Here is a 10420-nt window from a genome sequence, read left to right on the forward strand (position 1 = left end):
AAGGATCGCCCCATTTAGTCGCCTCTTACGACAAGCAAGGGGGTACTGAGGACCTAAACTAACCCGGATACCCACGGGACTTTTATGAAACAAGATGTGTTCTTAAAACTTCAATGTCCCAGAAGTGCCTATACTTATGAAAGAATTACATAATATACATGTAATTTATGTTTCTTTGGACCCGTCCGCGAGTCAAAACCCCGGGGTCGCAAAAATCACAAATTTGGTACATCCTTTTCTGCTTTACTTAGATAATATACCGTATGCATTTAGTTTTTATACCGTAGCAGCAAAGTTAAAGAACTCTTTTAAATGATAAAGACAATAATTAATACGATAATTTTGGTCACATCCTGGAACTACAACCCTTGCGTCTGGAATCAAATCTACAAGTTTGGTAATGGACTACCTACTCCTTCTAAATATTCATTTAGTTTGCATTTAGTGTCAATATCATGAAAGGCGAGGTTATAAAATGTTTTACACGTATACAATAATACACCAGGTATGGTCCTGTCCTAGAGTTAGAAAATCTACCCCGGGGAAAGAAATTTACAATTTTGGTGGAGGCCTTCCTGCTCTACATCACTATGCATTGAATTTGTCTTACAGATGTGCAGTTGTAGAGATGATGTTTTAATATTTGTCAATGCTTGGCAGCTTGTATCCTGCCCTATGACCCCAGGGGTTCAGAAGCCCTGAAATTCACAAGTTATGTCACCCTTGTCATACCGAATTTGCAAAAAAAAAAAAAAAAAAAAAAAAATAATAATAAAAAATGGAATGGTAGTTATCAATAAGTTTAAAATGTTCAGCTGATAACATGTATAAAATAGTACGTCCCCTTTGTATTCAGATAGAATTGCCTATCCTCCATGGAGAATTTTCTTCCTGCCATCACTTCACCCTTCAACAGTCTCTTGACTTAGTAGTTAGGATCATCTTCTGATAAACCATGGAATAAGGTAGAAGAAAATAGTGTCCCCATTAGCACCAAGTAAAAGGAGGCTTACATGATGTGAACAAAATATTGATAAAATCCTTCATTTCGAAGTCAGAGAAATATCCCATCATTTATTCCTGTGGGACTGGGATGCAGTATGTCACTACGGCGGCCGATCAACAGTCCAATTATATACCATAAGTTCATAATGAAAATAAATATTCTCCTAATAAACCAAACATAGACAATGGGTCTTATTACCAATGCCAGGTAACTAATTAACATATCTATGCGGATGTCATTAACTTATTGTGGAAATGTTATCATTATATTTGAAAGAAAATGGCTTACGATCGAATATTTCTAAATGGTCGTAGTAATGTCGGAGATAACGACGCAGTGAAAATGCCGTAAATAACATTAGTGCTATAAAATAACCCTTTCTTTCCATGTGGTGGTCGATATATTTTCCCATATTTTGAATTTGTATTTTATCAGCAAAATCAAAAAACATTTATTTATTTGTTTTGTAGTCCAAGAGCGTTAAATTAGATCACACTTTGTAACAGTGAGAACGATTCTTAGGCCGGAACATTACATGTACCTTAAAGAATCCCATGTGTACCATAGCGCGCTTTTACAAGCGCTCTTTACCAACAAAACTAACAAATTTAAACTTTATGAATACCATCTGAATATTTTCTGTCATTTTTCATGAATCTTATCAAATGCGATTTATATTTTTTTTTTACTTTGCGCCATTTCTAAAACTGTTTTGCGCATACATACATGTATATATGAATGGGTAACCATTTTAATTAAAGTCAAAGAAGATACACCAACTCCCCACAGTTCGATACAATTTATTCGGGAGTAAGATAATTGCTATTGAACTAAGAACTAACAAAAATCTCGCGTTCCTCTGCTATTAAAACATGATGTACAATGTGCGTTAGGACAAACTGGCAAAAATTATCGGATATATAACTCTAAATGATTATGTGCCACTCTTGGTGATTAAGTGTGTTTAAATAAGTGCAACTCTTGGGATGCTTACACCTCCTAGGCACCTGATCCCACCTCTGGTGTGTCCAGGGGTTCGTGTTTGCCCAACTATCTATTTTGTATTGCTTATAGGAGTTATGAGATTGATCACTGTTCGTTATCTGCACCTTTCATTTAGCATGTTTAGATATGTTAAATTCTTGATGATTATGCGTGTTTAAATATTTGTAATTCTTGGTGATTATGCGTGCTTGAAGAATTACTCTTGGTGGTTTCACGTGTTTAAATATTAAATCTTAGTGATTATGCGTGCTTGAAGAATTACTCTTGGTGGATATACATGTTTAGATAAGTGTAATTCTTGATGATTATGCGTGATATACGTGTATAAATATGCGTTGTGGTTGTATAGAGATACCACCCAGGGGCGGATCCAGGAATTGCGGTTACAGGGGGCGCCACTTTATGAGGCAGGGGGTCTGGGGGCGAAGCCCTGGTGGGGGCCCAGGGGGCGAACCCCCCAGAAGCTCCTGGATTTTACAGATTTTATAGGGCTTGATATATATCTCCTATTTAGTCTTTTGTACTATTTTCTATCATTTTTTATGAGGTGAAATTAATAAAATGACGCAAATTTTAAGGGTTTAAGTAGTAATAGCAGAATCTGTAAGTCTCTGCCAGGGTTAGGGTAATATCAGAATCTGTAAGTCTCTGTCAGGGTTAGGGTAATATCAGAATCTGTAAGTCTCCGTCAGGGTTAGGGCAATATCAGAATATGTTAGTCTCTGTCAGGGTTTGGGTAATACATGTAGCAGAAGCTGTAAGTTTCTGTCAGGGTTAGGGTAATAGCAGATTCTGTACGTCTCTGCCAGGGTTAGTGCAATATCAGAATCTGAAAGTTTCTGTCAGGGTAGGGTAATAACAGAATCTGTAGTTTCTGTCCGGGTTAGGGCAATATCAGAATCTGTAAGTTTCTGTCGGGATTAGGGTAATAGCAGAATCTGTAAGTCTCTGTCAGAGTTAGGGTAATATCAGAATCTGTAAGTCTCTGTCAGGGTTAGGGTAATATCAGAATCTGTAAGTCTCTGTCAGTGTTAGGGTAATATCAGAATCTGTAAGTCTCTGTCAGGGTTAGGGTAATATCAGAATCTGTAAGTCTCTGCCAGGGTTAGGGTAATATCAGAATCTGTAAGTCTCTGTCAGGGTTGTAGCTCTACTTGCGGGTGTTCGTTGATTGGTTGTATGTTGTTTAACGTCTCTCTCGAGAATATTTCACTCATATGGAGACGTCATCAAGACCGGTGAAGGGCTTCAAATTTTGGCCTTTGCTCGGCGCTTACGGCCATTGAGCAGCGAGGGTTCTTTAGCCGTGGCATTCACACCTGATGTTGAGCGTTTGGCGATGGAACTGTCACTACCTGTTTTGACGACTTAGGTCTGTCATGGCCGGGATTGGAACTACGGCCTTCCGCATCCTCTAGACCACTGCGGCGGTGTTCGTTGAATATATAATACACTTGTTATAGAGGCAAGGAAGCACTTGGAAATGATTCAAGTAATCAATGTATTTGTAGGAAAAAATGTTATATTTTTCATCGAAATCGATAAAGCAGATATTTAATGATCCTCTATGTAGTCATTTTCTGCGGAACGCATCATGAAATTGGATAAAACCTGGAGGAGGAAAGATCATTTAGAAAAATCTTTTTATGTCCTCCTGGTTGTAAATCGAGAGCCTTCACCACTAGGCAACTCCGACCTGGCCTGGATTTCTCGAAAAGAACTTAAGTTGAAACTTGGACTAAGTCTGAGATTTTACTCAAAGTTGGACTGCTCAAATAGAATAAAACTCAAACTTAAGTTTGAGATTTCTTCGAGAAATCCAAGCCTATTCGAGAAGGTTTGAATTGTTATATCTGCATGCCAGCAACCTTGTGCAGTGTAATTTTACACTATGGCATTGGGTTTGAAGTTTTACAGAGGGATGATTGATTGATGTTTTCCGCCACACTCAACAATTTTTCAGTGGTACCCAGTTTTTTTTATTAGTGGAAGAGAGAACCCAGATACAATGTACCTAGGAAGACACCACCGACCTTCCGCAAGTAAACTGGGAAATTTTTACCGGCGCGAGTGGGATTCGAACCCGCAACGACCAGAGGTGAGAGGCCGTGTGATTTTGAGCCACGGAGGTCCTACAGAGGGATGAATAGGAAACCTTGTCCCTATAGCGGACAATCAATGTTGTTTAAACTCTCACTCCCTGGGTCGAAAAAGTTTAACGTTTTACATAGAAATTAGGTTTCAACATAGGGAAATATGATGACATATTTAGAAAAAGTGTAAACGTCTCAGAGGGCATATTTCTAACAGGCCTTATCGGTCACCTAAGTCTTCATTAAAGTATATTAAGGTTAATTCTCATAGCTAGTCAAGATTAAAAAAAAATTAATTCACAAATAAGTGAATGGGATCAGGGCGTTACGCGCGTGTGAATCAACAAGGAGGCCACTTACGTTTTGATTGATCCAGCTCCGATAGTTGGCTCCCACTTTATGATAGAGATGATTTTAAAAAGGTCAATACGTTAAATCGTGAAAACGATTTGAGTAGTTTGAAATTAAGTAAACGATTACAATTTGAAATACATTACGTAATTGTTGAGAGCTACATTTATTGAGTAGATGTCTTGTATAATGACTACGTAAAATTCCGATATTTTTTTGGTATATATATATATTTCACTCATATGGAGACGTCACCAAGACCGGTGAGGGGCTTCAAATTTAGGCCTATGCTCGGCGCTTACGGCCATTGAGCAGTGAGGGTTCTTTAGCGTACCACATCTACTGTGACATGGGACATCCGTTTTTAAGGTAATGTCCGAGAACCCATGATATTCACACCTGATGCCGAGCGTTTGGCGATGGAACTGTCACTACCCATTTTAACGACTTAGGCCTGTCGCGGCCGGGATTGGAACCCCGACCTTCCGCATGCGGTGCGAACGCTCAAACACACACACACACACACACACACACACACACACACACACACACACACACACACACACACATATATATATATATATATGTATTACTATATATAACTATATGTAATTTTGCGCTTTATAAATGAATATAATGATAATAATTATATCTCTTTTAAATAGACGTATTCACTTTTTCTTAAATTCGCGGATGTATCTACGAATATTTTCACTGCGAGTTATACCCCTATGCAGTTTTGAAATGACTAGCTTTCAAGTCTCCTAAAACTATTCTATTTTGTGTATGTAATAAGTAGTGTGCAAGCAGCACGATCCCATTCACCCCCACCCCCGTCTTCCAGAATTAAGAAATATCTCCACAAGTAGTGGTTTACAAATCCTTGGATATACGTATACAGTGCACGGGAATAACGTGATAATCGTCCGGTCTTCGACCAGTTTCAGCCAGAAATAATTCCATAATTGCATGTTTATGAGAGCATCGAGAACAATTGCATTTTTCTGTGTCTTGCTTCGAACAGGAGTTTGTAATATTGTCAATGATTTAGGGAGTATATGTTTAATTTCTTTATGGAATAGGAATTATAAACACGCGTTTTGAGAGTATTGCATGACAATACATAATCCCCTACCGGTCGCAAAAATTACTGGACCACAACAAAATTCAAGTTCATTATGTAGGATATGGTAAAGGGGAAAATTGGAGAACCAGGATAGGAATGGCTGAAAATCAATTACTATTTACAAAAATGTAGGTACAAAGACTACATCAGGGAAAAAGACAAATTTATAATTAGGTTTAGGTCTTTAACTCAGTCAGTGAACTGTGAAATGTAGGTGATAATGAATGATTTAGCTACATTGTTGTATTACCCATTGTTGGAATTCCCATGGGCACGAATTGTGCTCCTTTGTTAGCTAACCTGTTTCTATATTCATATGAAGCAGAATATATTCAAAAACTTATACGCGAGGAAGAAATCTCTTGCTGTGGCCTTCAATTCGACATTTAGATATATCGACGACGTTTTGTCTATTAACAATGATAACTTTCATTTATATTATGTCGATTCAATATATCCCTGTGAGCTCAAAATAAAAGACACCACAGAGTCGTCCATTTCGGCTTCATACTTAAATATTTAATTGAAAGTAGACATTACGGCAAACTGACAACTCAACTGTAAGATAAACGGGATGATTTCAGCTTCTCCATCGTCAATCCATATTTATATAGCAATATTCTATTATCACCTGCATATGGTGTTAATATCTTTCAACTGATTCGATACGCAAAAGCTTGTTCTGCGTATAGTCAGTTTTTAAATCGAGGCAAGCTACTGACAAACAAGTGGATGGTACAGGGGTTTCAACAGTATCGATTGCAGTCAGCATTTCGCAAATTCTATGGTCGTTATAACGATCTAGTTCGTCAATACAACATATCATTGGGTCAAATGCTGTCTGACATGTTTCATACCGATTGTTAGGCCGTTCTTGGCACACTGATTTTCACTACGGATACCTCCGTTTACCTGATCAGGATATAGGGCTCACGGCGGGTGTGACCGGTTGACAGGGGATGCTTACTCCTCTTAGGCACCTGATCCCACCTCTGGTGTGTCCAGGGGTCCGTGTTTGTCCAACTATCTATTTTGTATTGCTTATAGGAGTTATGAGATTGATCACTGTTCATTATCTTCACCTGTCATTACTATGCTAGAAGTTTTATTGAGCGTAGTACTCTTATCAAATGTCAAAGAATTGGTTAAATTAAGTAAATACTTGTATTTAGCATGCTTAAAAAGAAATATTTAATTTAGTTTTTTTTTATATTTATATATACTCTCCTGTGTGATGTTTGTATATATCATATTTATGTTATTCTGTTTCTGAGGAGCCGTTTGGCTCAAGGATAATAAAGAACTAGAACTTATCTACATAAATAAGAAACTTGGATGTAAACTTTAAGCTGGTGTGGATGTGACTTAACTAGTTCTAATCAGATTTATAGAAGTAAACTAAAAATGTACCAATTATGAAATGAACATCTGAAAGCACACCGAAAAAAAGCTGATAATTCACTATTTTTCGAAGTCCAAGGGCCATAACTCGGCAAACAAAATTCAAACTTGATCTGTAATATTTTATGGCGAATCAATGTACCAAATATCAATTGAATATCTGCAAAAACTGAGAAAAAAGTTCGGAAAACTGATAATTTCTGCGATGTTTCTAAGTCCAAGGGCCATAACTTCGTGACAAATCAACGGACCAAAACCAAATTCGAACTTTATCTGTAACTTGTTATGACAAAGCAATGTACACAATATCAAAAGAATATCTGCAATAACAATGTGAGAAAAGGTGCGGAAAACTGATAATTCATTCGATTTTTCGTGAAAAACCAAAGAACCGAAACCAAATTTACACTTGATATGTATCTTGTTATGGCAAAGCAACGTACCAAATATCAAATGAATATCTGCAAATACAACCAAAAAAAAAAAAAAAAAGGTGCGGAAAATTGATAATTCATGCGATTTTTCTAAGTCCAAGGGCCATAACTTTGTAAAAAAAAAAAATCAACGGACCAAAACCAAATTCGAACTTGAACTGTAATGACAAATCATTGTACCGACTTATGAAATAAATATCTGCAAGAACAGAGAAAAAAGTGCGGAAAACTGATTTGCAGGATTGACGGACGGAGCGCAAACCTAAAGTCCCCTTCGACTTCGTCGGTAGGGGACTAAAACTAAAGGGGAATAACTGTGCGTGTTACTGAGCTGCAGGTAAACTCACGGGACATATTACATGTATGTATAGCGTAGTGTGTTTCACTACCCGTCTCTGCTAACCCCTTAAGGATCAAACAAACAATATTCATAAAGCTAGGATCATCAAACTTAGTACACCTGTTTGCAATGATTATAAAGGTACACATAAAAACATAAGGGAAGTAATTTGACAGCGTTCAACATTCTGCCATCTGTAGGAAATTTCAAGATTTATATTTGTACAATATCCTGCTAAATATACAAGTTCTAGCATGAAAACGTGATGGAGGAGTTAATTGGGAAACCCAATACCCTGAATGCATAATTTCATTAGAAGATGACAAATGTCAGAAGGCCACCATAGAAGAACAATATGCAGAAAATTAAATTTCTTGACAAAAGGACAACCTTAATATACACTGTTACATAAATATCCTACAAACGCTGCGAGAAATGCCCTGGAAACAATAGAAGTTAGTCAAACAGACTTTGTACTATAAATGTATGATTTCACCAAATAAAATAACATGATGTAACAGCCAGTTGTTTGTTAATTTAATTTTTTGAAATCTTAATATCATGCGCAACCTTAGCATGTATATTAACATTATGCATAGAAAAACTTTGAAACGTGAAAGTTTCCGGCTATTATCAGTACAGACCATGAACAGTACCAAATAGGGGACGGACGAAGGAACACCCGTAAATGATACGTCCACAACTTCAATCGCGTGAGCATAATACGTACTAAAATCAACCCCATGGAATCTAAGAATATTATCTAAATCAAAACAAACCTTTCAGCTTACATGTATGTATACTTTGAAGATATTCTCACTCCGACTTCGCTTCTTCTCGCATACTTTTCTGTCTGCTTCTATAGAACTGCACCTGAAAAGGATAGGTGGAGTGAGTAAATAAGGATATCAGCAACGTTTGCTTCCTTCATTTCGAAACAAAAGATATTAGAGTTTCCTTGATATTTATTAAATTTTAGAAATCATGGTGCATAGGCAGCAATAAATTCTAAATGAAATTAGAAATTCATTTTCTTCTGGAAATTATTATTGGGACGAGAGCGTGTTGATGACTCTTGTTGGCGTCGAAAGCGTTGTGTAGCCCGACACTGACTAGTATAGTAGATTAATTCCGTATCACCCTTACTCTTCAGTATATACAACGCTTTGTGCTGGCAAAATGGATATTCAACAGGTCTTCAGACATGTTTGCATATGCATTGGTAGTTAATGTTCATCCAAAGGGAAAATAAACACGGCGATTATGTAAGAAATTTGTCGATTATGAATTGAGGAAATGGCACGGTGCGTGGTTTAAAGCATCTCAAAAATGTTTGAAGTTGCAATGTAACATATGCATCTAGTTAAATCAGTGTTATCAAGACCTCTACTAAATACATGGTTCCTAATTCCAAGGTTGTGCAACCATTCATAATATGAATCCAATTAACATTATTAAAAACAAGAGGCCCATGGGCCACATGACTCACCTGGGTCACCTTAGGCCTGTTATTCTTCAACAGGTTTTCTTAAAAGTGTGTGTGTCCTTCTTATTAAAACGAGAGAAAAATTTAATCCTAATTATAACTCAACCCTACCCCCACCGGTTCATGGCTTAACCGAACTTGAATCTAGACAACAAAGGGGTGCTTCAATATTGATATTACTAACTTGGTTTCGCTATTGTAGAAAGAAGACTTTTTAAAAGATTATTCCCTACACTCATGCATCTTGTAAATTTTCCTCCCTGATTCCAGCCCAAACCCACTCCAAGGTCCGTAATTTCAAGAAGGAAACTTGAATATACATAACTTATTCATATTTGCATGTTATTATTTAGTGTGGCCCTGCTACTCTAGAAATGAATTTTTAAAAATTGTCTTCTCATGTAAAATTCTTAATCTCTGATTTAGCCTCACATTAACTCCTGGAACCACAATTTGGTCAAGTATAAATCTGCAATACATTGGAATACCTGCATATTAATACAGTATGTCTAATCATGATCAGTGTTGTTTTTATCCCTTATTGTTGCCCCACTCTATCGCCCAGGACCAAGATTAATAAAAACTTGAATCTGCACTTCTATTAGGATGTTTGCATACTAATTGTGACCCTGCTTATCTTTCGAATATGTTCCCCATTTATTCTTACATGTATGTAATACTTGTATGAATCCATATTTTAACCCAAAGCTATCCCTGGGTCATTGCTTTGAAGAAACTTGAGTCTGCATTACGTGAGGATGCTTTCTTATACATATGACTCATTCTGGTCTAGCTGATCGCGAGAATAAGATTTTTTTCTCCTATTCATTCTTTTGATAAATTTTTATCCCCTATTAAGATTCTATCGTACCCTATCCGGGGTTCGATGTTTTGAACAAACTTTGAATCTACAATGCTTGAAGATGCAAACATATTCATATGACTAATCTGGGCCCTACCGCTCTTGAGGTAAAGAATTCAACTAGTCCTTTATGAGATGGAAATTGGACGACTATACAGGAATAAGTGTTGTTGAACTTGGTGCTTTATGAATCTGGAGAAAACTGACGACTATACAAACATGTTGTTGAACTTTGTGACAACTATACATTATTGACTAATGTCGATTTTAGTTTTTTACAAATCAAGTGAAAACTGGTAAATATGTCTGTTTATTG

The 10420-nt window shown here is 36.8% G+C and overlaps 1 protein-coding gene across 1 annotated transcript in view; it reads right to left on the minus strand.

Annotated features, from left to right (window-relative positions):
- The window catches only part of LOC125668773 (probable G-protein coupled receptor B0563.6), a 50724-nt gene extending 42097 nt beyond the window's left edge, over positions 1 to 8627 (minus strand). The window contains exon 1 of the mRNA XM_048903185.2: positions 8548 to 8627. The gene's annotated coding sequence lies outside the window, so the exon portion shown is untranslated. The remainder of the gene's footprint in view (positions 1 to 8547) is intronic.
- Positions 8628 to 10420: the final 1793 nt, after the last annotated feature.

The sequence above is a fragment of the Ostrea edulis genome, chromosome 4 (genome assembly GCF_947568905.1).
Source record: "Ostrea edulis chromosome 4, xbOstEdul1.1, whole genome shotgun sequence".
In the NCBI taxonomy this organism is placed as follows: Eukaryota; Metazoa; Mollusca; class Bivalvia; order Ostreida; family Ostreidae; genus Ostrea; species Ostrea edulis.